The sequence below is a fragment of the Eubalaena glacialis genome, chromosome 13 (genome assembly GCF_028564815.1).
Source record: "Eubalaena glacialis isolate mEubGla1 chromosome 13, mEubGla1.1.hap2.+ XY, whole genome shotgun sequence".
NCBI lineage: Eukaryota > Metazoa > Chordata > Mammalia > Artiodactyla > Balaenidae > Eubalaena > Eubalaena glacialis.
In genome coordinates this window covers 18,997,271-19,025,222 of record NC_083728.1, presented here as the reverse complement: position 1 = coordinate 19,025,222, position 27,952 = coordinate 18,997,271, and the positions used below count along the sequence as shown (strand labels likewise).

The 27,952-nt window shown below is 43.3% G+C and overlaps 1 long non-coding RNA gene and 1 other non-coding gene across 2 annotated transcripts in view; one reads left to right on the top strand and one right to left on the bottom strand.

Annotated features, from left to right (window-relative positions):
- Nucleotides 1-991: 991 nt before the first annotated feature.
- Nucleotides 992-27,952, bottom strand: part of LOC133103594 (uncharacterized) — a 49,067-nt gene continuing 22,106 nt past the window's right edge. Inside the window, exons 2-3 of the long non-coding RNA XR_009703329.1 lie at nt 2,742-2,828; nt 992-1,093 (exon numbers count right to left, since the gene is read on the bottom strand). This is a non-coding gene — a long non-coding RNA (uncharacterized LOC133103594). The remainder of the gene's footprint in view (nt 1,094-2,741; nt 2,829-27,952) is intronic.
- On the top strand, nt 1,322-1,394 carry TRNAG-CCC (transfer RNA glycine (anticodon CCC)). Its single transcript has one exon. It is a non-coding gene; the product is annotated as a tRNA-Gly (tRNA).

Below are 27,952 nucleotides of genomic sequence, written 5' to 3'. Positions count from 1 at the left end.
ACTCAGGAGACACAGCATGTGCTGCAGAGGCAGAGAGACTGGGGTGAACATATGGAGTTCTCAGCAGTACAAATGGTTCATGATTTGAGAGTAAGATGGCTAGGGTGAGGCTAGAGAGAAGACAGGGGCCAGATCACAAAAGGTCTTATTCATTACATGAAGGAGTCTGAACTTTTTCCTACAAGAATCATTCAAGGATTTTAAACAGGGATGTGATACCATCAAGTTTATGTTTTAGAAAGATCTCTCTAGCAGCCTAGAAGAAGGATGGATTAGAAAGGAAGAGGCCAAAATGTGGATTTTTTAAAAGAAACATTTCCCTTTGCTCTAAATCATTCTTCTCATGAGATGCTCCACTAAAAAGAGTTTTGGGGTCAGGTTGGTTTGGACATTGTGCATACTTGAGACCCTCTTGGAAGCTCCCATTGTTCATTAAAAACTCTGAGAAGTCCTGCATTAATGAAATCTGTTAAACTTTAACATAATATTTCTCAAAATTATTTGGCCTTTTTCATTTAATACCTATTTAAACTAGTATTAGGATTAGATTTGCCTACATATCACACACACACACACACACACACACACACACACACACAAAAGGACAAAGGGCATTAGTAACATTGAAGTTTATTTTTGTCTTGCATAAAAGAAATCTGGGAAGCAGGCAGTGCAAGGGAGGCATGGAGCTCTGTGGTATCGTCAGCAACCCAGGCTTCAGTATTATTATTATTATTATTTTTTGGCTGTGTTGGGTCTTCGTTTCTGTGTGAGGGCTTTCTCTAGTTGCGGCAAGCGGGGGCCACTCTTCATCGTGGTGCGCAGGCCTCTCACTATCGCGGCCTCTCTTGTTGCGGAGCACAGGCTCCAGACGCGCAGGCTCAGTAGCTGTGGATCACGGGCTTAGTTGCTCCGTGGCATGTGGGATCTTCCCAGACCAGGGCTCAAACCTGTGTCCCCTGCATTGGCAGGCAGATTCTCAACCACTGTGCCACCAGGGAAGCCCAAGGCTTCAGTATTTTTGCTCCACCATCATTGACTTTCATTCCCAAGGTCACTTCATGGTCCAAAGTGGCTGCTGGAACACCAGTCCCTATTTTTTTGGATGGAAAAAAAGAAAGACAAATAGGAAAAAGTGGAGTTGAGTCATGTTCCTTAAACAGCCTTCCTGGAAATACTACACATCACTTCTGCTTACATCTCATTGGCCAGAACTCAGTCACATGGCCACACCAAGCTGCAGAGGAGGCTGGGAAATATGGTATTTTAAAAAAATTTTACTTGGCTATGTGTCAAGTTAAAAATTGAGGTTCTTGGGACTTCCCTGGTGGTCCAGTGGTTAAGACTCTGCACTCCCAATGCAGAGTGCCCAGGTTCGATCCCTGGTCAGGGAACTAGATCCCGCATGCCGCAACTAAGATCCGGCGCAGCCAAATAAATAAATAAATAAATAAATATTTTTAAAAATTGAGGTTCTTAAGTTTCCATCAACAGATGAATGGATAAAGAAGATGTGCTATATATATATATATATATATATGATGGAACATTAGTCATAAAAAAGAATGAAATATTGTCATTTGTAACAACATGGATGGACCTAGAGATAATCATGCTAAGTGAAGTCAGTCAGACAAAGACAAATATTATATATTACTTATATGTGTAATCTAAAAAATAATACAAATGAACTTATTTACGAAATAGAAACAGACTCACAGACATAGAAAACAAACTTATGGTTATCAAAGGGGGAAGCAGGGGGAGGGATAAATTAGGAGTACGGGACTAACAGATACACACTACTATCTATAAAATAGATAAACAGCAAGGACCTACTGTATAGCACAGGGAACTATATTCAATATTTTGTAATAATCTATAATGGAAAAGAATCTGAAAAAAGTGTATATATATATATATATATATATATATATATATATATGTATTTGAATCACTTTGCTGTGCACCTGAAACTAGCACAATACTGTAAATCAACTATAATTCAATTAAAAAAATTGAGATTCTGTCACTAAAGAGTTGAGAGACTCACTTAGCAGTCTCTGGCACAATGTCCCACAGAAATAGTATTCCCAGAACATAAGTTGGGATAAAATGACTAAGTAAGGAGACTGATTTTTTAAACATTTTTAACAGCTTTATTGAAGATAATTTGCATACCGTACCCCACACCTACTGCAAGTGTACAGTTTAATGATTTTTAGTAAATTTATACAGTGGTGCAACCTTTACCACAATCCAGTTTTAGAAAATTTCCACCACCCCCAGGAGTTCCCTTCTTCCTGTTTGCAGTCACTCCCCACTCCCACTCCCAGGCCCAGGCAATCATTGATCTGCTTTCTTCTCTATAGTTTTGCCTTTTCTAGAAATTTCATACTTACAGAACAGTGCAATATGCAGTCATTTGTGTCTGGCTTATTTCACTTAACGCAATATCTTTGTGGTTCATCCACGTTGTAGAATATATTATCTGTTTATTCCTTTTTATGGCTGCAGAGTCCTCCATTGTATGGATATGCCATCTTTTACAATACTTATCCACTCGCCAACTAATGGCATTTGGATTGTTTCCACTTTGGGGCTATTATGAATAACGGTGCTATGAACATTTACATGCAAGTCTTTGTGTGGACATATGTTTTCATTTATCTTGGGTGGATACCTAAGGAGATCAATGCTTACAATCTAACACATATGTTGAAAGGACATTCACTGATTACCTGCAACTGACAAGCACTGTACTGGGTGCTGGGGATACAACGGTGAATAAAATGCAGCAAAAACTCAGCCTTCCTGGAGCTTGCAATCTGTGAAGAAGACAGACGTTTAGTCAAATAATCGTGCATGCAAGCAAATGTAAAACATAACAGCAGTGGTAAGTGCCATAAAGGAAGGTCACTTGGTGCCATGAGAGCCTGTGCTGGAAGGATCTGCCTTGATCAAGGAGGTCAAGGAAAGCTGCCCATTAGCTGAGATCTGAAGTATACCAGGATGATCACCCCAATGAATTTTGTCCTTCAAAGCAGTATCTTATGAGGCCATACACTTATTTACAATAATGCTGCCCTTGCAAACAATTCTGAGCCAATTTATAAGCATGCTGGTCCCAGACCTCTTTGTCCTCAGATAAAGTCCTCGTGTTTTAACCTCTCAGAATGTTTTGTTTTCTGATTAGACCGTGACGAATCCAACAAACCACATAAGAAAATCAACTGCATCCCTTTAGAGTCACTCTCACCAATTGCCAAAAATGGAATTCCCCTGCTACATCATGGACCTTATTCCCCAAGAGCTGGTGGAGAGGGGTTCATGGCAGTTTGCAAAAATAAACTCACAGAGGGACTTCCCTGGTGGTCCAGTGGCTAAGACGCCGTGCTCCCAATTCAGGGGGCCTGGGTTCGAGCCCTGGTCAGGGAACTAGATCCCACATGCTGCAACTAAAAGATCCTGCACGTGGCAACGAAGATCCCACGTGCCGCAACTAAGACCCGGTGCAGACAAATAAATAAATGTATAAATATTTTTAAAAATAAAAATAAAAAATGAACTCACAGATATCATCTGTAACAGGAGGAGAGTGGGCAGTATCACCTCTATTCTCCCTTACAGCTCGAAATCATGTGCCTGTGAATTTGCCACTGAGAAAATGCCAGTGACCCATGGTGTGTGGAGGTAACTCCCAAAGAAGAAATAAAAAAAATATGTATAGCCAGTGGCAGTGCCCTGGCCTGCCAAAAGCACTTTCCCCAGGACAAAACTGGATAAGAATAGTTAAGCCCACAGGCTTTGGAGACAACGAGATCTGGTTCCAATTCCAGCTCTACCGCTGGTGACCTTAGGAAAGTCACTTAACTTATAGTTTTTTGATTTCGATAATAGGGTTGTTGTGTGGATTAAATTATTCGTACAAACTACTTAGCACATGGTAACTGCTGAACAAATTGTTAATTACATCCTTTCCTCTGGCCCCTATTTTCCCAAGTTCTGTGTAGACCTTTCCCCTTCCGTTGACTGGCTTTTTTTTGAAACATATTAATTCCATTGATTCGACCCAAGTCCATCTCTGTCCTTCTTGCCTTTGGCCTGAGGGACCTTCTGTCTTTTCAAGTGCCTTCTGCTGATATATGACCTCCGTCCCTTGTGTATTAATTGGGCTGATTTAACTCTTAAAGTGCTGTAGAGCTCTCTCACCCATGTACGGCACAACTACTATTTTGATTTTTTTAAATCTGAGTTTATATGTATAAATGACTGTGCTTACTTTCGGTAACTATGATTTGTGGAAAGTCACACCTCAAATGTTCTTGGACAGGATTTTTTGAAAACTCTGGTCACCCTACCCTGAAATAGCTCCATAAATCCTTCATTCTCACTCAGAAGTGTACTTTCCTGCAGCCACAGACCATTTTAGCAATAAAAACTTGCTTAAGCTGAAGCTTTTTACCAAGCCTTAAGTTGCTGTGGAATCCTTTTCCTTATGTACACAATTCTGCCATCAACATCACTGACCAATTTAGAGACATGACTATCTGCAAATTGACTATTTAAAAAAAAAAAAAAAGCAATGCTGTTTTCACCCTAGGAATAAAGCACTACAGTTTCTTTTTAATTAATTAATTAGTTTCCATGTTTTTGCCAGGGAAAAGTGTGGTAGCCATCCTCCAAGATGGCCCTCAATGATCTCCACATGCTGGAATTCAGACCCTTATACTGTCCCCACCTATATGGGGTAGGGCCAACTAGGAAGGGCTTGCAGTGTGAAACCTATTTGCCATCTCCAGACATTAACTGTGACAGTGACCACAATGATGTAGTCATTTCACCTGTAAAATGGGGATAATGCCCTGTCTAGGCAACTTATCAGGGTGCCGCCAGGGTCAAATGAGATGCAGCATGTAAAAGAGCTTTGGCATAAACCCAAGAATTATTATTGAGGATTTCAGGTGTAGTATTTTATACATGAGACATCAGAGTATAAACCCATTATGTATAATTTGCATGTGTCTTAGTGATGACCAGAGGCCATATTCATAAACCAGTGTCCTCACATTGTTGAAATGTCAGTGCCTCCAAAATCTTTTGACTCAGGGCCGTAGAATCTTCCAACTGCTAAGGTGTGACATCTTCCCAGAACAGACTACTGATCGGTCATAGAGAATTTCCAGGGCACTGTCCCTCTTCATGCATTTCTGAAATATTCTTTTGGATAACAGCACACTTTTCATTAAATTTTTCTTGAATGGTTTTGAAGAAGTGTAAACAATGCCCTCAAAGGACTGGCCAGTGTTGAGCTCCATGAAGTACCAGTACTTCTGCCTTCTGCTTACCCAACAAGTGAATGGCATTTGCAGGAGAAGAGCTGGGCTACCAAGACTTGCTCAGACAATTTCATTCCAATTTAAACATGTGCCCGTGATGGATTCTTGACCTTAAAACTATACAGGAATCTAGCAGTCATTTAGCCATGGTTCTCAGTGTTAGGTCTCGACATGGCCAGTTATGAAGCATATGGTAATTTGTCACTGATCATATACAAAGGAGCACGGTCTAAATTATTTACCTTTTAAAAAAATAAATAAATGGGAGCAGATATTCTTATAATAATGTCACTCCTATTCATTTGTATTCTGATGTGCTCTCCTGAGCAACAGAGCAGGGGGTGGCATTTAGCTGAGCACTGGCAATGTCACATAGCCCATGGTGTACCTTGTCTATGGCTCAGCCTGTGGTGAGAGACCATTACCAGTTCTGACAACTATAAATCATGATGGTGTTGGTGAGGGAGTGGTGATTTTATAGTTATTGCCACTATTAATACTTTTGCTTCAGTAGTATATGCTTTCTCAACTTATTACTAGTATTTGTTGGGCAAAAGTCCGGGAGAGGAACAAAACTTGTTAAAAATAAAGTTAGCCATATTTTATTAGTTTTTCCTTATATAATGGCAATTTTTGAGATTTTTTGTAATTTTCAAAATGGTTTTATGACCATCACACCATAAATACTTTCAGTACTATTTGTCTTACTTCCCTGGGGGAAAAAATCAACCTAGATGGTGAGAAGTATAGGTTTCATCCAAACCTCCTCATTGGAAATGGAAATAAAAACAAAAATAAACAAATGGGACTTAATGAAACTTAAAAGCTTTTGCACAGCAAAGGAAAACATAAAGGAGACGAAAAGACAACCCTCAGAATGGGAGAAAATATTTGCAAATGAAGCAACTCACAAAGGATTAATCTCTAAAATTTACAAGCAGCTCATGCAGCTCAATATCAAAAAAAACAAACAACCCAATCCAAAAATGGGCAGAAGACCTAAATAGACATTTCTCCAAAGAAGATATACAGATTGCCAACAAACACATGAAAGGATGCTCAACATCACTAATCATTAGAGAAATGCAAATCAAAACTACAACGAGGTGTCACCTCACACCAGTCAAAATGGCCATCATCAAAAAATCTACAAACAATAAATGCTGGAGAGCGTGTGGAGAAAAGGGAACCCTCTTGCACTGTTGGTGGGAATGTAAATTGATACAGCCACTATGCAGAACAGTATGGAGGTTCCTTAAAAAACGAAAAATAGAACTACCATATGACCCAGCAATCCCACTACTGGGCATATACCCTGAGAAAACCATAATTCAAAAAGAGTCATGTACCACAATGTTCATTGCAGCTCTATTTACAATGGCCAGGACACGGAAGAAACCTAAGTGTCCATCGGCAGATGAATGGATAAAGAAGATGTGGCACATATATACAACGGAATATTACTCAGCCATAAAAAGAAACAAAATTGAGTTATTCGTAGTGAGATGGATGGACCTAGGGTCTGTCATACAGAGTGAAGTAAGTCAGAAAGAGAAAAACAAATACCGTATGCTAACACATACATATGGAATCTAAAAAAAGGTTCTGAAGAACCTAGGGGCAGGACAGGAATAAAGACACAGACGTAGAGAATGGACTTGAGGAAACAGGGAGGGGGAAAGGTAAGCTGGGACAAAGTGAGAGAGTGGCATGGACATGTATACACTACCAAATGTAAAATAGATAGCTAGTGGGAAGCAGCCGCATAGCACAGGGAGATCAGCTTGGTGCTTTGTGACCACCTAGTTGGGTGGGATAGGGAGGATGGGAGGGAGATGCAAGAGGGAGGAGATATGGGGATATATGTATATGTATAGCTGATTCACTTTGTTATAAAGCAGAAACTAACACACCATTGTAAAGCAATTATACTCCAATAAAGATGTTTAAAAAAAACAACAAAAACCACAAACCTCCTCATTGGGGTCACAGGGGGTATAGCAGAGAAAACATTGAGACACAGCTCTGATCCAATACCTCCCCTGCACAAATACTCACATATTGCAAGTTTGCTTATTCTCCTTACTCCTTCTGGGCATTAACAAGGGCAAGGGCAGATCAGGGTCAACACAGGCAGAGCTCTGTAAACTAAGTAAAATTCCTGGAAGACCCATTGACATCGAGCAAGTACAAAGTACCACAGGCAAAATGGAGTCAGGATTAGGAGCCAGGAGCTCCAAGTCATTTGCAGTTAGGATCAGAAAAATAGGTGGTTGAAAACAAATGGCAAAGATCCAGGTAGGATGATCTGTTTTGGTAAGTAGGTCCAAATGGTGATCTGTGTGTGTGTGTGTGTGTGTGTGTGTGTGTGTGTGTAGTCTTGGAAGGGTATTGTTTAGTTAATTAAAAGAGACAAGGTAGATAAGGGTAGCTCATGAATGATTAGATGGACGGTTGGATAGTTAAAATGATGCATGAAAAATAATGAAATATCTGTGAAGCACAGTAAAGCAAAGCACAGTAAAGTGAAGAAGAAAAAATGATGCATGAATGATCGGTGGAGGAATGGATGATTGAATGGATAAATGGAAATAATGAAATTAGGATGGATGGCTTATATGACAGATGAATGGGTGGTGGGCAAATGAATGATTAGTTGGATGAATGGATAAATAAGTGGACAATGGATGGATTAATAGATAGATACATACATACATACATACATACGTATGTACGTACGTGGGTACATAGATACTAGATGAGTGAATGGTTGACCAAACTGATGGATTGGTGGATGAACATAAAGATGGACTAATGAACAGATGGATGAACGAATGCATAAATGGAAGGATGGTGTGGTAGAATAATGGCTCTCAAAGATGTCTTAATCCCTGAAATTTGTGAATATTTTAGATTACATGGCAAAGGGGAATTAAGCTTACTAATCAACTGACCTTGAGATGGGGAGATTATCCTGGATTATCTGGGTTGGCCCAATGTAATCACAAGTACCCTTATAAGAGGAAGGCAGAAGGGACAGATTTAGAGATTTAAAGATGGTAGGCTGGTGGTTTTAAAGTTCAAGGAAGGAGACATGAGATCAGGAATGCAGGTGGGCTCTAGAAGCTGGAAAAGGCAAGGAAACAGATTCTCCCCTAGGACCTCCAGAAGTACTGCTGCTCTACCCACATTTTAATTTTAACCCCTTAAGACCCATTTTGGACTGCTGAACTCTAGAACTGTAAGATAATAAATCTGTGTTGTTTTAAGCCACTAAGTATGTGGTAATTTGTCACAGAAGCAAAAGAAATGGATGAATGTATCAATGAGTCAATAAGTGGATGGAAAATGGATGAATACTTGGATGATTAAATGGATGAATGATAAACGGATGAATACACTGAGAGTTGGGTGGATGAATGGATGGATGGAAAGATGGGTGAATGCATACATGAATAAATTGTTGGTTGGTTGGAGGGGTGGGTAAAAGAAAACTTGTTTCTCCATTCATAACACTTCTGACACCAAATGTGTGGGTTTTTCCCTCGCATGAATCAATTCTGATACTAACTACCTGGAGTTAGCACAGAGCCCCACAGGTTAAGGGCTCATCCCCACAAGACTGCTCCCCCCACTTTGAATGCCAGTCACAAGTAGAGTGTTCCCAGGTTACTCACACTTCTATCCAACTTGGCTACAAATCAGGGTTGCCCATGACTCTCTCCTCAGGTTTGATAATTGGCTATAATGGATCACAGAACTCAGGGAAATGCTTTAGTTATGTTTACCAGTTTATTATAAAGAATATTGTAAAGGATACAAATGAACAGGCAGATGAAGAGATATATAGGGCAAGGTCTGGAAGGGTGCTAAGCACAGGATTTTCTGTCCAGGTGGAGTTTGGGGTGTTCTACCCTCCCACTATGTGGATACATTCACCAACCTGGAACCTCTCTGCAGCCCATAGCTGGAATTTTTATGGAAATTCCATCACTGTAGGCGTGATTAACTCAATCTCCAGTCCCTCTCCCTTCCCCAGAGGATGAAGGGGTGGGGCTGAAAGTTCAAAACTTCTAATCATGGCTTGATCTTCCTGGTGACCAGCCCCATTCTGAAGCTATACAGGAGCCCACCAAGAGTTGCCGTATGAGAACAAAATATTTTTCTATCACCCAGGAAATTCCAAGGGATTTAGGAACTCTGTGTCAGGAACCAGGGGTAGAGACCAAACATATTTATTACGTCACAGAGGGGTAAATGAACATATGGATACATCAATGGATAAATGAATTGATGGACACATGGGTAAACGAATGGATGAATAGGTAGATGGGTGGACAGATAATGGATATATAAACAAATGGTGAGATAGAATGTGAGTTGGTGTATAGATGCATAGATAGATGGATGGTTGTCTGGTGAATGGGTAGATGACACATGGATTGATGATTGGTATGATGGATGATTAAATGGATATATGAATGGGTAATGAATGAATAGATAAATGAATAGACACTTGGTTGGAGATCTGATTGGATGGATAGGTACTTGCATGTATGTATGTATGCATGAATAAATAAAAACCATCTTATGCTTAAAGACAAAAGCACTATCTTTGACCTGAAATGTGGACTTTTTGTCCATTAGGGAAGTTTCCAGTTAGGAAAGGAGAAATCCAGATGGACTGTAAAATGTGTACAAAGCGCTGAACTTGCACTAAGCCTCCATCCTCCGGAATGAACAATTTAAAACAAAAGACTTAGGGAGGGTGGGAGGGAGGGAGACGCAAGAGGGAAGAGATATGGGGATATACGTATATGTATAACTGTTTCACTTTGTTATAAAGCAGAAACTAACACACCATTGTAAAGCAATTATACTCCAATAAAGATGTTTAAAAAAAAAAAGAAAGAGAAAAAAAATAAAATAAATAAAACAAAAGACTTTTGCACTTGATGGTTTCTCCGTTTGGAATGTAATATTCTTCCTTCAAATAATTAACTTCTACTCGTTCCCTGCATCATAGCACAAGCATTGCTTTCTCAAGGATGCCTCATTTATTATGCTCTTACAGTATTGCATACCTTTCCTTTGGAGCACTTTTAAAATTTCAATTTTACATTTATTTGTATGATCATGTGATTAGTATCTGTCTCCTCCACTAAACTGTAGTTGCAAAGGGCAAGAATCAAAGTATTTGGGCATGCCATTTTATCCCCATCTCTTAAGTCATGCCCGGCACATAGAAAAAAAAATGTGGGGTTTTTTGGTAAGTACCTTTTTGAATGGATTGAAAGCTTCCTGTGGCATTCCTACTTATATCATCAGAAAAGATCTTGATGGGTTGCTGGAGCATTATTGATAACATGGTGGCTAAGTCTGGCTTTCCTGATGGAAGATTTTGACAAAGAATCTAACCCTCCAAAAGGGAGGAGCCATGCACTGAGTTCAAGTCTTCTTCTGCACTAGAGAGGACCAGGGCCCTTGTCTCTGCACCGGGCCAACCATGTCTTTGCCTTAACTCAGGTCCTCCTCACTCAGCTGTCCTGGAAACAACAGCCTCTCTGACTTGCTGAGGCCCTCTAGCCATCTTCCATCCTGACCTCCATCAGCACCAGCTCCAGCCACCTGCCCCTGCCCTGCTCCAAGCCGGCAGATTCAGAGGCCACACCTCTTCCTAGTGACTAGTAGAACCTCTTCGGTCACTCTGATCATCCTTCTTTTCTTCATCTCCGGTTAGTTTCACTTTGATCTTTTCAGGTCTCTGCTAGGCTTCAGTTTGAACTTTGTGATATTTTCTTCCTTCCTGTGTCCAGGGCACTGAGGGTCTAAGAGAACTGCCCTCAAATCACCTCGCTGTATGAACTGGGCAATTTACTTAACCTTTCTGAGCCTGTTTCCTAATCCACGAAATGGATGCAATAAATCTACGTCCCAGGATGGTTGCAGAGGTTAAACAAGATGATATAAATGAAGTATCTAGCACAGTGACAGGCAACAGTAAGTGATAATCAATTATTAATTTTCCTTCTTTTCCCAAGGTTTTTCTCTCTTGTTTCTTCCTGCGGCACAATGTACTCTCCTTTTCTATTTCCCAGTTTTCTGTCTACAGAACTTTTTCTAGCCTTCATAAAAATAGCACTACATAAAACAAAATATTTTTATATTTTTCAAATAAATTCAATTATAGACTGGTCAATTTTAGTTATTTGAGCATTACTAAAACCATCTGAAGCTGGTAAATGAAGTTCTATATTCACATTCAGAAAATAAAAAGCTAAAGCAATACTCTGGAAAACGGTAAGGGAAAGACATATTCCTTGAGGCCTAAGATCTCATATGGAATATGTCAGCCTATTGCTGCTTCTTCTGGCTCGGAGACAATGCACAAGGAACTCTTTATATTTTAAATTTCACTTCACACAGCAGCCATGAAGCTAGTGGAAGAATGGAAGCCCACATTTTCTGGGAAGAAGGATTTGGCAGGTGGTACCTGTGAGTTACCCACAAGGTGCCCACATGCGTGATTTAGCGCTGGAGATTTGAAAATTCACAAGGAAATTAAGAAATTAGTGAGAAAGAGGTTATCAACTTATTTTTGGAATAGTGGAATAATTGTGGTGAAGATCTCGAAGCTAAAGGGAGAATTCAAGACAGGGTCATAACTAACTATTACCAACATAAGCACAGAGGAAAACAGATGGTTCAGGGTTCAAATACTGACAGCACCACTTTCTGACATAGTAACTTTGGTCAAGTTACTTACTCCATTTCTCTGGGCCCCACTTTCTTCATCTGTAAATTAGAAACTAATATTGTTGACATCATAGAAATGTTGTGGTTATTAACTAGTACATTAAACGTGCTAAAAACAGTGCCAGGCACCTAAAAAGTGCCTATTTAGGGGGTAAGTGTGATTATTAATTATTATTAGTTATGGGGTTTCTGGCACATTCTCCATCACCACCTATTATTGAGAAAGGTACTTGCATAGCACTGAAAATGTTGGGGATTATCTCCAAGAAAAGGTGGTAAGACTGACCTGTCTCAAAAAGGTCTGGATAAATTAACTCAACTCAGACCCTGATTCTCAGACTTACAGCTCAGAAACCTGATTTTGTCAGTACTGAGGACAGCTTCATCTCTAGAGCAGACTCACAGTTACCAAACTATTTAGACCTATAAACCAGAGCATAGTCAATTAATTTTCAACGAGAAACACAGCTTTTGAGAGGACTAGCATACTCAGGTCTGTGTGATCAGAGAATTTTCTCCCTGGGCTCACACCTATGTGGGAAGCCAAGTCTTCATAAGAAGACTTGAGTGAGACTAGGAAGATCTATACAAGTAGTCTCAGTCCATGCTACCCTGAGCCAGCAATCTCATGTTAGGGATAGCCTTTCCTCTGCTGTGTACTGTGAAACTTTATCCTCTTTGCCAAGCCAAAAAGGAAAACATTCACTGGTGATTTGGACTGCATAAAAAAATTCAAACTTCTGTACAGCCAAAATACCAGAAATGAAGGCAAAAGACAAATGATAAACTGGAAAAATATTTGTAACACATATGGCCATCAAAAGGTTAAAATCTAATCTATATAAAGAGCTCTTATGAACCAATAAGAAAAGAGCAACGCTCCATCACAAAAATTGGCAAAAGATATAAATAGGTAGTTCACAGAAAAAGAGTACTAATGCTTTATAAATTGTGAAAGGGATCACACTGTGCTTATGACTAAATGCTTTATAAACGTTGTCAAGCTGATATTTTATTATTGTTATAACTTACCTTTTTTGTTAATGAAATATATATATCAATATATATGGCTGTATATTTGTATGTATCTGGTATTTTTTTAAAAATTAATTAATTAATTAATTATTTATTTTTGGCTGTGTTGGGTCTTCGTTTCTGTGCGAGGGCTTTCTCTAGCTGTGGCAAGCGGGGTCCACTGTTCATCGCGGTGCGCGGGCCTCTCACTATCGCGGCCTCTCTTGTTGCGGAGCACAGGCTCCAGACGCGCAGGCTCAGTAATTGTGGCTCACGGGCCCATTTACTCCGCGGCATGTGGGATCTTCCCAGACCAGGGCTCGAACCCGTGTGCCCTGCATTGGCAGGCAGATTCTCAACCACTGCGCCACCAGGGAAGCCCTGTATCTGGTATTATATTTATATATGATTAATAGCCATTAAAATGTACTCTTCTACTAATTGCTTCTATCTTTTGCCTATTTTTCTATTGAGGTATTATTTCTCTTATTGATTTAAAAAGCTATGTATTCAGCTATTAACCCTTTATACACATTGAATAAAGTCATGGGGGAGAAGCAGAAGAGAATCCCCTTTAACCAAATATCCACCGTGTGCCAGATTCTTTCACATAAATTATCTCATTTATCCTCAAAACAATCCTAGGAAACAGGTGCTCTAATCTCCATTTCACAGCTGAGGACCCCGTGGCTCAGAAACTGGGTAACTTGCTCAAGGACACACAGCTAGCAAGGACTACCTGAACTCTGACGTGAAAGCTGTGCTCTTTTCTCTCAGTCACGCAAGTGCCCTCCCAGAAGGCTCCCAGCTCTCCTGACCATCACGTAATCTCTACCCTGCTACAACATCTGGGAACCCAGATGCAGGGTCAGCCCCAGCTCATTCCTGAACCAACACCAACCGGGCAGAAGTAATGGGTAGGCTAACATTAATCATACCGTCCTCGTTCCAGCACCTTGTGAGTCTGGGGATGAGTCCTGGACACCTGAGTACCCACTGAGTTGTAATTTCCCCTCCTCGCCCTGAGGCCAGGCCAAGTCAGATGCCTACACTTAAAAGAAAAAAGGAACTCATACTAAAGAGGAGTAAGCTATCACTCATCTTCTCTCCTTAAGAGGAAGAGTTGTAATTTGATCGGGTCAGATGCAAGGGCAAGGGGGTCAGGACCACTAAAATCATAACCAGGAGTACAGCCCTTTCTTCTGCCTCCCATCCACATCTGCTACATTTGCTGCTACATTTTCATATGCACCCAATTCATCAGTTCCATCTGATTACCCGCAGTGCCCCAAGCAGGCTTTGCGGTAACGTACCTCCATGCCAGTACACAGGCTTCTCTCTTCCACCTAGTAAATGCTTTTACATCCTTCAATTACCAACTCGCCTCTACTGTGAAGGACCCTCAGTCCTTCCCCTCCACTATAAAGGACTCCCAGAGCCCCCATCCATTAGGAAGGACCTCTAGACCCTCTTTCCGAAAAAGCAGAGGCAGAGCCTCATTCTCTATGCTCCGCAGTCCCTGTGCTGACTTCTGCCATAGCCTTGACCGAGTTTTACTGTGTCTGGGTTCGCCACCCAGCTCAAACAGGGATTTTCTCCAGGGCTTCAGTCACCTCAGCGCCTCCAGCGCCCAGCACAGAGTGATGAATGGATGGTGGTCCTTCTGAGCCTAAGATCTCTCCTCCCCACCCAGCGTGTGCCCAGACTCACCGGGCTGGTTTCTGTTTTAGATCTCACTCTAATTTGTTTCTTTGAGTAATTTGCTTCCTTCCCCAACTTTCATGAAGACTGGTTCCTGTCTCAATCTTGATATGAGGGCCTGATATACCTCTTGCTTTGTATCACCTGCCAGCTGGACTCCCACCACTAATTCTGGCTGCTTGCTGGGAGAGTCCTAGAGCCTGGGCTTTCGTGTGAACCCTGCAACTTTTTAAATCCTTCCTGAGCCGGCAGAGTTTCCCCAGCTCCTGCCATACTCCTGGGGTAAATTCAGGATCAGGCCCTAACCCTTCTGGCCCTCTCCATGGTCTTATGGGCGTGAAAAGAGGCCTCCTCATGACCATAAGACTCAAACTTTGGTTGCAACTTGATCCCCTACCATTCTGCCCCCCTCCTACACCACTTCAAGCATGTCAGAAGGCAAATCAGCTGAGTCACTCCCGAGCCCAGCAACATCACAAGTGAAATCAACAGAGCGAGAGGAAATTAGCTCATTCCACAGAGAGGCACTTAGAGCAGGCAGGCAGTCCCAAAGCCCCAGGCAGGCCAGGAAAAGGACCACCTAGATTGTCACTGTGTTGTCCTCTCAGCTGTTGCCACTCTACGGAGAGACTTGCTCTCAGGACTTAGCCTGCAGACCCATTCACACCTGAGCAGTCTCTGGCACAGGGGAAGGACCATGGGACCCTACTCAGCTGTCTCCAGGACCCTCATTTTTACACACCTCTTCAAGATGAGCTGCTGGACCAGGGGATGGAGGGGGTGATGTATCCTGAACTCTAGGGGAAGGATCTTTGAGGGTCATTGCTGAGTTGGTCTTTAGATACTGATATCCACTCTGGACCAGCCCCAAAGATTAATAAATCATCATTTCTGCCTTGGAGGGTTCATGGTCCAGCAGATGAAGATGTTCAAGCACTCCAGACTGGGCTCTCGTAGAGAAAAGGAAATACAAGTTGAGACAGAAGTCCAAACAAAGCCCCCTTGTGTGGAGTGTGGTTGAAAGGAGAGAGCACTGGCTAGAGGGTGGGGAGAGCTGGTTTCATTTTAAGAATTACATGTTGAGAAGTTCAGACGGTTGTGATACAGAGGCAGCAAAGAGAGATGAAGCTGGAGAGGTAAGGTATAGGAGAGAACTTCATTCTGAAGACCAGATCTCTACAGCAGAACGTTCACTGTGCTCAGGAGCACGGGAGAAGGAACAGACCTGGAAGTGAAAATGACAGGCTTAGGTTGGTACACGTTGAGTCTGAAATGCTGGACTAGAATGGAATCCATTTGCTCTGTGTGTTTGACACTTCTTTAGCCTTTCTGAGCAAAGTGGCCATAAACCATAGGCCTTGTGCAGGACTCTCTGGATGAGTAGTGACCACAGACTAATCACACTATCTTTTGGGAAGTTTGGATCTATGGGATCAACTTACGTAGCAGAGTGGCCTGCAGAAGCAGTGAGGCAGGAAAGTCACCAGGCAGAAGAGGCTGTGGGGTTGACAGAAGGAGCCTGGCGAGAAGCTATGACCCAGTGAGAGCAAATAGTTGGTAGGGGTAAAAGAAATCAATACACCCACCAGAGGGAGAAGCCAGGAGATGGAAGTAGAGATAGAAAGGCGATAAATCATGAGCATGGTGAAGTAACAAAGGCAGGGAGCAATGGTGCCCATTTATCAGGGAACGACGGAATGTCTGGAAAAACAACAAACATTTTCTATTCATCCACAACTACTGGACTCCAGGGAGAGGTCCAGCTCCTCTCTCCCTGGCTTTGCCTCCAAGCAGGAGGCATGCCAATATGCATGGGCCACAGGCCAGGATACTAACTGGGCCACAGGGCCAAGGGTGAATCTCCCTCCTTTACAATTAGCTCTTTTTTGAAATACTACCTCTGGTCCTCCCATGTGGCTGAGAAGATAAGTGGCCTGGATTTGTTCCCATTTAAGATCTGTGTTTCCAACCCATCAGTGAAAGCCTGGGGTGGGTGGGTAGGTCAAGACCTGCTGTGGAACTATCCTACTCAAGGATGAATATATCATCCTCGGGGTTGACATTTCGTACCACTGGAGTGTGGACTGGGGATTGGCCCCATGTTGGGGATAAGACAGAAAGGATATTGTACCATTCAGGTTGTCTGGTTTCCAACAATAGAAACCACATCCAGTTGATGGAAGAAATTTTCACATACTGAAGTACGGGGAAGTCATTCTGGTTTATACATGATTTGGCTTGAACTTTACGCTAACTAGAACAGCCTGTCCTATGTCCTGTCACATATGCATTGTACATCTGCTTTAACCATTAAAGAATGCATTTAAAAATAAAAATGGAGTGGCTCTGGTTCAGGCATCCAAAATGGAGCTGGGTGGCCATTGTGGATATGGTCTCAGACACGTTTCCTGCATCACTGAGAACTTGAGTTTTCTGAACTATATCAAACTCAAGGACACCACCAGCCATTCTCAAAACAATGTCTACTAGCAGCTGCCAGCTCCAACTTCTGGTCTCAAAGTCTCCCCCTTGTAACTGTGTAACCATTTTGACTCCCAACCAATCCTTGCTTAATAAGCATCCTTACTTCTTGCCAGCTCCAATCCTAATTCTTGACAAACAACTGTACGTAATTTTTCAATTTTTGCCTATACTGTATAAGCCACTTCCATTTTGGAGTCTGGAGGAATACAATTCAAGCAATTCTTGAGTCTGTGTCTCCCGGGCTATAGTCTTCAGTTTGGCTCAAATAAAACTTTTCTATTCCTACTTGTTTATTATTTCTGTGGACATAGTGGTCCTAAATAGAGACAGTGACTCATTGGAAGAATATCAAGTAGCTCATAGAACTGACAAAAGGGCTGGAAAACTGGCCTCAGAAAAGTCAGCTAAGATTCTATTGCAGGTACAGTCCAGTTAGGTCATTTCCGCCAGTGCTGCTGCCACTAGACAAACACCTCCAACGTGCTGGGCTCTGGCCTCCTCCAAATACAATGGGTACTCAGGTGCTCAAATGGCGAATGTCCTTTTCTGAGGTCAGTTAGGTCTCCCTCCAGCCCAGGTCAAAATAATCCACATTGTTCAATCCGGTGCAAGAGGCCAGAACCTCAGAAAAATGCACACAAAAGTGTGCATTTATCTGGCCTTGTTCTCTAGGCACATATTTCTTTCAAAGACTTGGGGAGAAGGAATGAGCAGAAGTGGTTGGGACAGGATGGGTTTCAGGTCTCAGAGAATCCTGCGCCTCCTACAAATTCCATTATCCCCAAGATGACTTAACACAGTTGGCAATCCTGGCCAAGAGAGCTCTAAGCTGAGACCTGAAGGGTGAGTAGCAATTAGCAAGGCAAAGTGATGAGGGGAGGGATCTTCCAAGATATGCAAAGGCTTGGTGCATTTAGGCCACTGAAATTGAGGGACTTCCCTGGTGGTGCAGTGTTAAGAATCCGCCTGCCAATGCAGGGGACACGGGTTCGAACCCTGGTCTGGGAAGATCCCACATGCCGCGGAGCAACTAAGCCCGTGCGTCACAACTGCTGAGCCTGCGTGCCACAACTACTGAAGCCCACATGCCTGGAGCCAGTGCTCCACAACAAGAGAAGCCATGGCAATGAGAAGCCTGTGCACTGCAATGAAGACTAGTAGGTCCCGCTCGCCACAACCTGAGAAAGCCCGCGTGCAGCAACGAAGACCCAACGCAGCCAAAAATAAATAAATAAGTAAATAAATTTATAAGTCACTGAAATTGTTTCCATATGACTGGGAAGATAAGCAAAGGGGATAGTGGGATGAGATGAGCTAGAGAGGAAGAATATAGTAGAGAGTTTGGATTTTATGCTGATGGCAATGGGATGCCATTGGTATATTATAAGTTGGGGACAGACATGATGATATTTGTGCTTTAGGAAAGACAACTGACTCCTGTAAGGATGTTAGTTCCATGAGGACAAGGACTTTGTTTTGCTTTCCACTGTATCACCAGCACCTAACATACAGTAGGAGCTCGATTCATTTCACAATTGTGAAATGAATGAATGAATAAATGACCACTCTATGAAAAATGTAGCCAGATCATCAGTCAAAAGATGACACGGAGTCCAAATATTAAATAACAGGTGTTCTGAACTATAGTGATGGAGAGAAGTGGCCAGATTCATGCCATGTTTGGGAGACAGAATAAATTAGATGTTGGTAGGGGTGTAATGATGCTGGTAGGGGGAATAAGGTATCCAGGATGATACCCTGGTTTCTAACTTAGACAAAGGAATGGCCAGGGTACCATTACCTAAGATATGAAAGACTGGGGTAGAGATGAACAAATTCATGTGTCAGAACATTGTTTTAGGTGTCTATGAGACATCCAGGTGGCAACTTCCCTTGGGAAGTTTATTACAAGAGAGGTCCCTGGGAAAGCACACCTACACCCAGATAGACTACAGGTGGAGATGTAGCAGTTCGTTTGGAGAGCAGTGCTAGGGTTTGTGGCAGCTGGGACACATGAGCCCAGGATACTGAGACCCTGGGAAGTTCCACAGCCCAGACTCCATTGCTGTCTCTGCCCTTGACTCCGCCATTAAAGATTTACGTAAAAAATGTTTAAATAAACACCGAGGGCTTATTCTGTGCCGGGTCCTGATGTCTTCTCTTCCCTCTCTCGTTCCCAGGCTCACCATTCTGTTACAACTGCAGGAGGATAGCCAGCCCTGATTTTTTTGGGAGACTGAGCCTAAACACTGCACCAGAACCTCTTTCTCAGAATTATGTAAGCTAGGACAGAATGCTGGAGCCTCGATTTAATACAACACAGACTGATAAAATTGAGTGCTCAAATCACACACTTGCATTACTTTTAGAGTTAAAATTGCAAAATGAAATTAAAACAAATCGCCTAACAAAATGTTTGTTTATACACATTTTAACAACTCCTTATGTAAGAAACAGAACCCTGTTTTGTCACTGTGCTCTGATCACGTCACTCCCATTTCTCTGTGCTCTCGTGTGAGGCCAGCCTGTCTTGTAGTTGGCAGCTGGGAAATAAGCCAGGAGAAGGCAGGAGGGTAGGGGAGGAATTGAGTAATTTGTGTTCCTAAGTTGCCAAATAGTAACTGCCCTGTGTTTTGGCTTCTCCAGGGTCTGGAGGTGTGGGGATACTGGGGCACTACTTCTGCTCCCAAAACTGCTCTTGGTCATGGTGGTGGGGATTACTGCATCCCTTCACTCTACAAAAGTATGAGTCAAAGAGAACAGTAAAGAAAGGAACAGGTTTGTTAATTACGTTGAGACCATGGTCGAGAGACAGAGCTGTTGCCAGTAGGGAACACTTTTCTATTTTGCTTGGTGTGATAATATCTGACCTTAAGAAGGAATGAAAATAAGGCATGCATTTTGAACCTTGACATACACTTATTAAGTGCTATTTAAATGCTAAATTCATTTAGTTTGAAAATGAAATCATACTCTCACAAAAGTCATTGAAATAACGAAGCATGTGCTGTACAAGGTCTTTCTGCTCTCAGATCCCTTCCTTGTCTTCTCCCTGCATTGCTCTGTCACAGCAGGGCTGACCCCATAGGCTTCTTTCCCAGCCTCCTCTGTCAGTTGGGTGACAGTTGGGTTGAGCATGGGAGGCACTGGTAGAAGACTGGAGAGCAGGAGGAAAGGAGAACCCAGGGTGTTTATCCCCAGCTCTGCCACGGGCGGCATCCTCAGCAGCAGTTGTGCCTTCTTTGTCCCTCCAGCCTAGGTGTGGTAGTGGCTTCCTGTCATTGTTAAGCTCTGAGTTGCTTTGCAGTCCTCTGTTTGGCTTATCAGTTCTTCCATCATTTATGTAACCAATTCTTTGCCTTGAATTCTCTCTCCTTTAAATATTCGGAGTGGTTCTGTTTTCCTGGTTGAGCCCTGTCTGATATGGGTAATATCGATGGAGAGGGATCACGGCATGGGAGCTTTTTGTTTTTCAAGCTGAGGATGGCCACTTTCTGAAAGAAGGTAACAAAGAAATAGAAGCTGTAGTTTGCCTGGGAGTTGTGGGCATGTGGCAGGGGGATGAGCCTGAACTTTCCTGCCTCTGAAATGAACCCAGGTGACAGAGCATGGTGGAGAAAGCGCTATCCCTGTGGAATCAGGTAGGGCTCTTAGTGGCAAGCAACAGAGACAGACTTGGGCTAACTTAAGGATAAAAAGGATTTATTGGAAGACTATAGGAAAAGTCACAGAATTGTCAAGAAAGCAGAATAGTCAGCTTTTGGAAAGATCGGGAACAAGGGTAGCTCCAGGATCTAGGGAGCAGGAATTAGCAGTCTCTTTAGGAAGCTTGGTTGGAGTAGCTCTACTACATAGGAATCACTTTTGTCCTTGGATCATTCTGCTCCAGATTCAAAATCCAGGGAGGAAGGGAGAGGGTCCAATTAGCATGAATTAAGTGCTTATGATGTTCCAGGGAGAGCAGGACCCCAAGGCCAAGTGCAATGTAGGCAAGGAGTTTCCCCCCAAAGAGAGCAGGTGGAGAGCTGTGTTGTTTGCACCGTGGGCCCACAGTAAAAATAAAGAGTAAGGCAGGAAGAAGTGGCCCCAGAAGGAAACAGGAGTGTTCCCTTCTCTAGCCAAGAAACTGAGCAAGAACCAAAATGAAGGCCAATGCGAGGATGACATGGCTGTAGCTGGAGATACTGGCTGGGGAATCAGATGATCCATAAGGACTTGCTTCCACCTTTGAGCCAAAGACAGCTGCCTGCTTCCATGTAACGTGGGGCCTGACAGGGGAATCCTCAAACCAATCAGTTATGGGGATGGATGAGATTGGGGGGATGGGGGATAGAGTCCCAGACCGGAGGCCAAAGCATAGGGCAGGAATAAGTCTTACTTTCTTTCTCCAATATATTAGTACAGCTTTTGTTTGTACTCAGAGCTCATTAGGACAGAGTTATTTAGCACATTGTATCATTGTTCCGGGAAGCCAAGCTCCAAAAAAGCACTCAAGGGCTCTGGTTAATAGAAGGATCATATTTTCACTCTTTAAGGTGGAATTGGTAGGTGAAGGCAGAGGCTCATGAAAGAGACTGGAAAAGATTTACAGGGATCAAGAGGGTAGCAGGGTGGCCAGCCTAGTCTAAGCTGTGTCCACGTATGGGGTGTACAAGTGTCTGGTTATATCTCTATAGAACTGATGGGCTTGCCAACCAGATGTCTATTGGCATGAGGCTATAAGGGGCTTCATGGGAGAAAATTCACCCTAAACAAAGGGAACCAGAGAACAAGATGACCTAGTGAGTAAGGCCTTCATCCTGGGCAATTCTGAGTTCAGAGAGGGGGCTCCCACTTAGATTTGTGTCCAATGGACATCATACCTGAATCTTAAGGTGGAGTGGAGAGAGAGAGACTGAACTCGGAGAACTGAAAACATACTGTAAATGGGAAAAGTGAAAGAAGTGCTACCCTACAGACTTTGTACAGCTCTGTCCCCAAGCACAGCACAGCTGCTGGTCTTCTGTCGGTCCCCAGGGCATAATACCTTGCTCCTGTGCATCTCAGCATCAGGGGTAATGTCTGGAGAAAGAGAACATTGCCCAGTGATGTAGCTGCATCCACTGGAGTGTGGCTGGAACCAAAAAAGAATATATCTGCGGATGTCTCAGGATAACCTCCGAGGCTTGTAAACACACGTGAGACATCCCTGGGCCCCTGAATAATCTGTTCTGAGATTCTCCCCTGGAAGTGGAAGTTTTATGTTTGAAGCTGGGGGCAAGAGCCATCAAAATACAGGTTATTGGTTGAAGAACATTCCAAACAGGGCATGGTGACAATGATAACATGAATAGCTGCATCTTCCAGGACTAGCCCAGTTGCTATCTTTTAAAAAGTGTCTAGGGGCTTCCCTGCTGGCGCAGTGGTTAAGAATCCGCCTGCCAATGCAGGGGACACGGGTTCGAGCCCTGGTCCGGGAAGATCCCACATGCCATGGAGCAACTAAGCCCGTGCGCCACAACTACTGAGCCTGCGGTCTAGAGCCCATGCTCCGCAACAAGAGAAGCCACTGCAGTGAGAAGCCCGCGCACCGCAATGAACAGTAGCCCCCACTTGACGCAACTAAAGAAAGCCGGCGTGCAGCAACAGAGACCCAACGCAGCCATAAATAAATAAATAAATTTGTTAAAAAAAAAAAAAAATGTCTAGTCATCTTCAGCTTGGTAGTGAATCTGCAGTGGAAAAACCTTGCCTGGTACACACATTTATGATAAAGAAGACTTGTTTATTAAAGGCTGAGTGCAGGGTTCAGCCTGGGGGCTGGGGGTGAGGGGGTACCCTCCCTCCCTCCCTCCCTCCCTCCCTCCCTCCCTCTCTCCCTCCCTCTCTCCCTCCCTCTCTCCCTCACCCCTTCTTTTTCTCCCTCCCTCCCTCTATAGCTCCTTCTCTCCCTCTCTCCATGCTTATCTCCTTCCGTCTGTCTCTATCTTTCTCTTTCTTTCCCTCTTCAGTCTTTTCCTCATCTATTTCAAGATCCTGCAGCAGTTACTTTCACAAAACCTGGTGGCTTATGCCTTCCAAGAGGGGAAGTTCGCAAATTGCAACAGAGTGTTGTTTTGTTTTGTTTTGTTTTCCTTTGTTTTAAAGCTGAGCGGCAGGATCACGGAACCTGCAGGTTTGCTGCCTACTCAGCAGGACGAACACAGCAGAGCTTGGAAGATGAAAGCCAAGCCTACCAGAAGAAAGGAAACATGAGGGAAGCTCATTGAAAGGGGGAGGAGACTTTGCTTAAGCCATCGGAATGGGAGAGGAACACTGCCCCAAGCATGTGCCGTTTCCCTTGTCCAGATGGTGTCATTTGCCCTGCAAAACAAGTAACAGACAACATGATTTGGATGCTCAGAAATAAATGTGTGAGTAAGTCATTTGGGAAATGATGCCCACAGCCATTGTACTTAAACAGAAGAGATTCAACCATATTTGAAAACAACTGCCCTGCATTGCTAGCCTCCAGTTCATTTGAATACTCTGTTTACATTGTATGTTTACCAGCCATATTTGCACAACGAGAACTTCCACCTGCTTGTTGTTTACTTAGGGCACATACTGTATTTACATGGTATAGACCAGAGTGGGAAAACTAGTCATACCAGTTTGGGACTGCAAAGAGTGGGAAGCTCACATGATATGTTCATCTTGGTTTCCCCAGACTCACTCCCCCTGCCACAGGTGTTAGCACATGGTAAACACTATATCTTCATCATCATCATCACCATCATCATCACCACCATCCTCTCATCATCTCAGGTAGAATGGTTTACTATGTGCTAGGCACTATTCTTAGAGCTCACAACGCTCAAGGGAAGTATATACTGTTACCAACCAGGGTTCTCGGCCTTCCCCAATCAATACAAATGGACTACAGGACAGACAAGAAATTCAGGCAAGGCTTTACCGGGGCTCTGGCAACTGCAGGAGGGAGTGAAAACAAGTAACAGGTTCCCTTGCGCACTCTCTGAGCAGGGGGCAAGCTGGTTCGTTATATGGGGTGAGGGTAGCGGGTGTGTCCAGGGGTTGGGCCGGAGGGCTGGCTTAGGTGTTTTGCCCACCCCTTTGGTGGTGTTGAGTGCAGCGAGCATGCACAGTACCCTGCTTTTGCTCCCGACACCGTTTTTGCTCTCTGTTCTTCAGAAGTGGCTGTTGGGTTTTTTGGTCTTTTTGTATCTTTTTGTCCATAATTTGCCCCAACTGCAGCATGCACACAGTTATTTTTAGTCCCTTATAGTTTCTTTGTATTTTGTAGCTCAAGGAGACATTTGTCCAGGTGCAAGCATGGCAGCACTGCAGCAAAGGGTCCCAGGTCCCAGGCCTGTCTCAGTACCACTATTATCTCCATTATACAGAAGAGAAAACTGAGGCAGAGTTTCTGAAACTTGCCTATGGTTAAGTAGCCAGTACGCTAAAGCCAGCATTCAAATCCAGGCAGTCTGGATGCATGTGTTTAGTGCCAGTTGTTATTCAAGACTTTCTATTCAAGATGGCAGATTGAACAAGTGCAACTGATTACTAACTTTCTTCCCCCAAATCCTATTAAATAATCCTACTAAAGTAATAATAGTGCAGGAATTTTTTAAAGGTTTAAATCTACAAAGATGAAGAGGGTGGGAGAAGAGATAATGTCCCCAAGCAGGAATAAAATTTTAGAAGCTGGGGAGCAGACGAACGAATGGGTTCACTTAGGAGACCCAGAAAGCTATCTTAAACTGGCTGTGGGAAAAGCCAAGAATCAGAGACTTGTTTTCACAACAGAATCCCCCCACTCCAAAAAAAAAAGCTCAGGGATTGGTAGCACCGCCAGATGGGGCTAGAACAGGAAGATTGGTTTAAAGTCTAAAATGTGGACCCCCAGTTCTCCTCCACAGCCCCAGCAGATTATTCAGAGAAGGTAAAATTGGGCTTCTAGATTTGGGGATGCCAGGTACAATTGAGGCCAGGGGTGTCCCCTGCTGAAAACAATGTTTTCAGACTGAATGTTGAAACTCCCACTCATTTCTTCTTTCAAAGCTGCTAGGATGCCAGGATCATACCCTCTAGGCAGGAGTGTGGCCAACCCTTCTCTCGGGGGAATCTGCCCAGCCTAAGAGGGTCTAACAAATGGATCCTGGGGGTCACCTCACAGTGAAGTTCTCAAACCACATGCCCAAGCCAAGTGCAAAGAGCTTCTGATTAGTTTTTTGGTGCTTTCCTCTTATGTATTATCAGGTAACCTAAACTTCTAAACCTAAATCTAATCTAATCATCCAAACAACCACTAAACATCCCCAAACATTTGAGAAAAGCTCCAATGTGAAAGATAGAGATCCAAACTAACAGGTGCAATTTGAAGGAGTTCAAGATGATAGACAGGAGATAAGATTAGACACTGCACCCATGAAAAAAGAACAGGGTGCTATAAAAGGGGGATCAATCACATCAAGAAAGAAGTCTTGGAAATAAAAGCAGCTATAATGGAAAGGATGGAATCATTTTCCTTGGATATTTAGAGGATGTTGCTGCAGGGTCTTCCATCTTCTACTTGCAAAGTCTGATGCCATAATGATTTTGATATTTTCTATGAAAATCGTTTTAACTCTCTAGAAGCTTTTAGGATCTTCTGTCACCAGTGATCTGATATTCCTCAAAGATGTGATTTGGGGGTAGAAATATTTTCAGTGTTTGTTTTGGCTATTCTTTAGAATCTTTGTATCTGAAAACTCACATTTTCTGGGATATTTCAATTATTTTCAATATTTTTCTACTACTTATTGGATAATTTCCTTCCATCTGTTCTCTCTGTTCTTTATTTTTGGAACTTCTATTATTCAATTGTTGTACCTCCTCATTGGTGCCCAAATTCTCTCATATTTCCTTTCTTATTGCCCATCTCTTTATCATTTTGTCTTTCAGAGAGATTTCCTCATTTCCACCTCATTTCTGGGCCAGTCCTGTCTAGGGAACCCCAGGAAGTCTGGATTGGAGAATCCAGGGAGGCAAGCCCTCCAGGGAGACTGTGACATCCTCTGATGTGGCATCCATCTTCCGATAGTGTTTGAGCTGTAGGTGTCGGGGACGGTATTGGGAGCAAACCCCCGTCTGGCTCTCTTGATGCTGTAGTACTGAGACCTCGCTATGACCCTCTGGTCCATAGCCCCTCCTCAGCTTTCCCAGCCTCCAATCCAAATCATTTTCATTCTGCCCCTAGAGTGGAAGCTATAGATAGAAGTGGGGGAATTAGGAATGTAAGATTGTCTTCTGAACCCTGGTGTATTAATACATCCCTTTAAAGCCACTCTTGCTACTGACCATCCCAAAGAACTGGATTCTATGAGTGCCCAGGGAATGACCAAGACTCCAGTTTAGGTACTCCCTTCAAAGAGCCAATGCCTGGGTAAAAGGCAGGGGTCAATCTGATAGTCTCCTATAGCAGTTTAGGGACTCACAACTCATCAGGAACATGGGACAGGAAGATTTTTGTTAGACCTCAGGTAACACACCGTTGCCTAGGCCTTGCTGCGTCCTGGGATGCCAGAGGACTTGTTTCCTTAGCAATGATAATCATGTGACAGGAACACACAGAGATCCAGAGATGTTGCTTAGCAACTAGGCTGCACCTGCTGGGGCTCTAGGCCGGCAGCTTGGGCTGGGGAGCTTGGCTTTGAACTTGGAAACTCCCATCAGGGCTCGCAAAAGGGGGAAGACCTAATTTTGGCACATCCAGTTTTGGTCCTGGGCTTTTGCAGGAATGGCTGAGGTACAAATGGGGAAACTGAGGCAGAGGGGACTGGCTTTCCCATAGTAATGGGATGTGGGAAGTAGTGGCAGATGTGGGAAGGGCAGGGCTGGACAGGAGAAGTGAGTGTTGGGCTGATGTGGGGAGCAGTTCTCTGTCTGACCCACCCTGGAGAAAACTCTGACATCTCAGAGGATGGGTCTCCAGAACCCTGAGGACGGATGTGTCTGGTTCAGGACCCAACTCCACAGGGCTTTTCAGGAAGTCGAATCAAGCCAGAGCATTTGGGCCCTCAGTATCAGTCCAAGGAGAATTTCCCTCTGCAAGAAATCAGAGCTCTTCACAATGGGCAGATATTGGTGGTGGTCAGGAGGTACAAGCAACCAGCCTCAGGAACCTGGCTCTTCAAGCACAGGGCCACAGGGAGCTGTCCATGGTTTGGGTGTCCTCCCCACCTGCTCTCCCTCTGACCTCTGCCAGGGCACAGTTGGCTGGAGGGAGGCTGTGGAGTTAAACTGCTCAGATTTTGAATTCAGCTTCCTTTCCCAAGGGCAAGGGATTAAATTTTGTGTTTCTGTTTCTCTATCTGTACAACGGCAATGATAAGAATGACCACCTCATGGATCATCGTAAGGATTAACTGAGTTAAACCATGAAAAAGTGATTATCACACTTCTTGGCATATAGTATAAGTACTCAGCATACTCCCACCCCAACCCTCCGCCCCCAGCAACTGCCCCAAGAGACAGATTCACCAGGTTTTCTCTCATCTCTCTTGATGCTCCCAAAGCCCCCTTCCCCTGAGGAGCTTGCTGAGGGTTTGAACATCCTTGATCAGGACTTTGTTTAGTGAGCCAATGCTTCTCCAAACCTTCTTGCCCCAAACACCCCCATTCTTTACGCTGGTGGT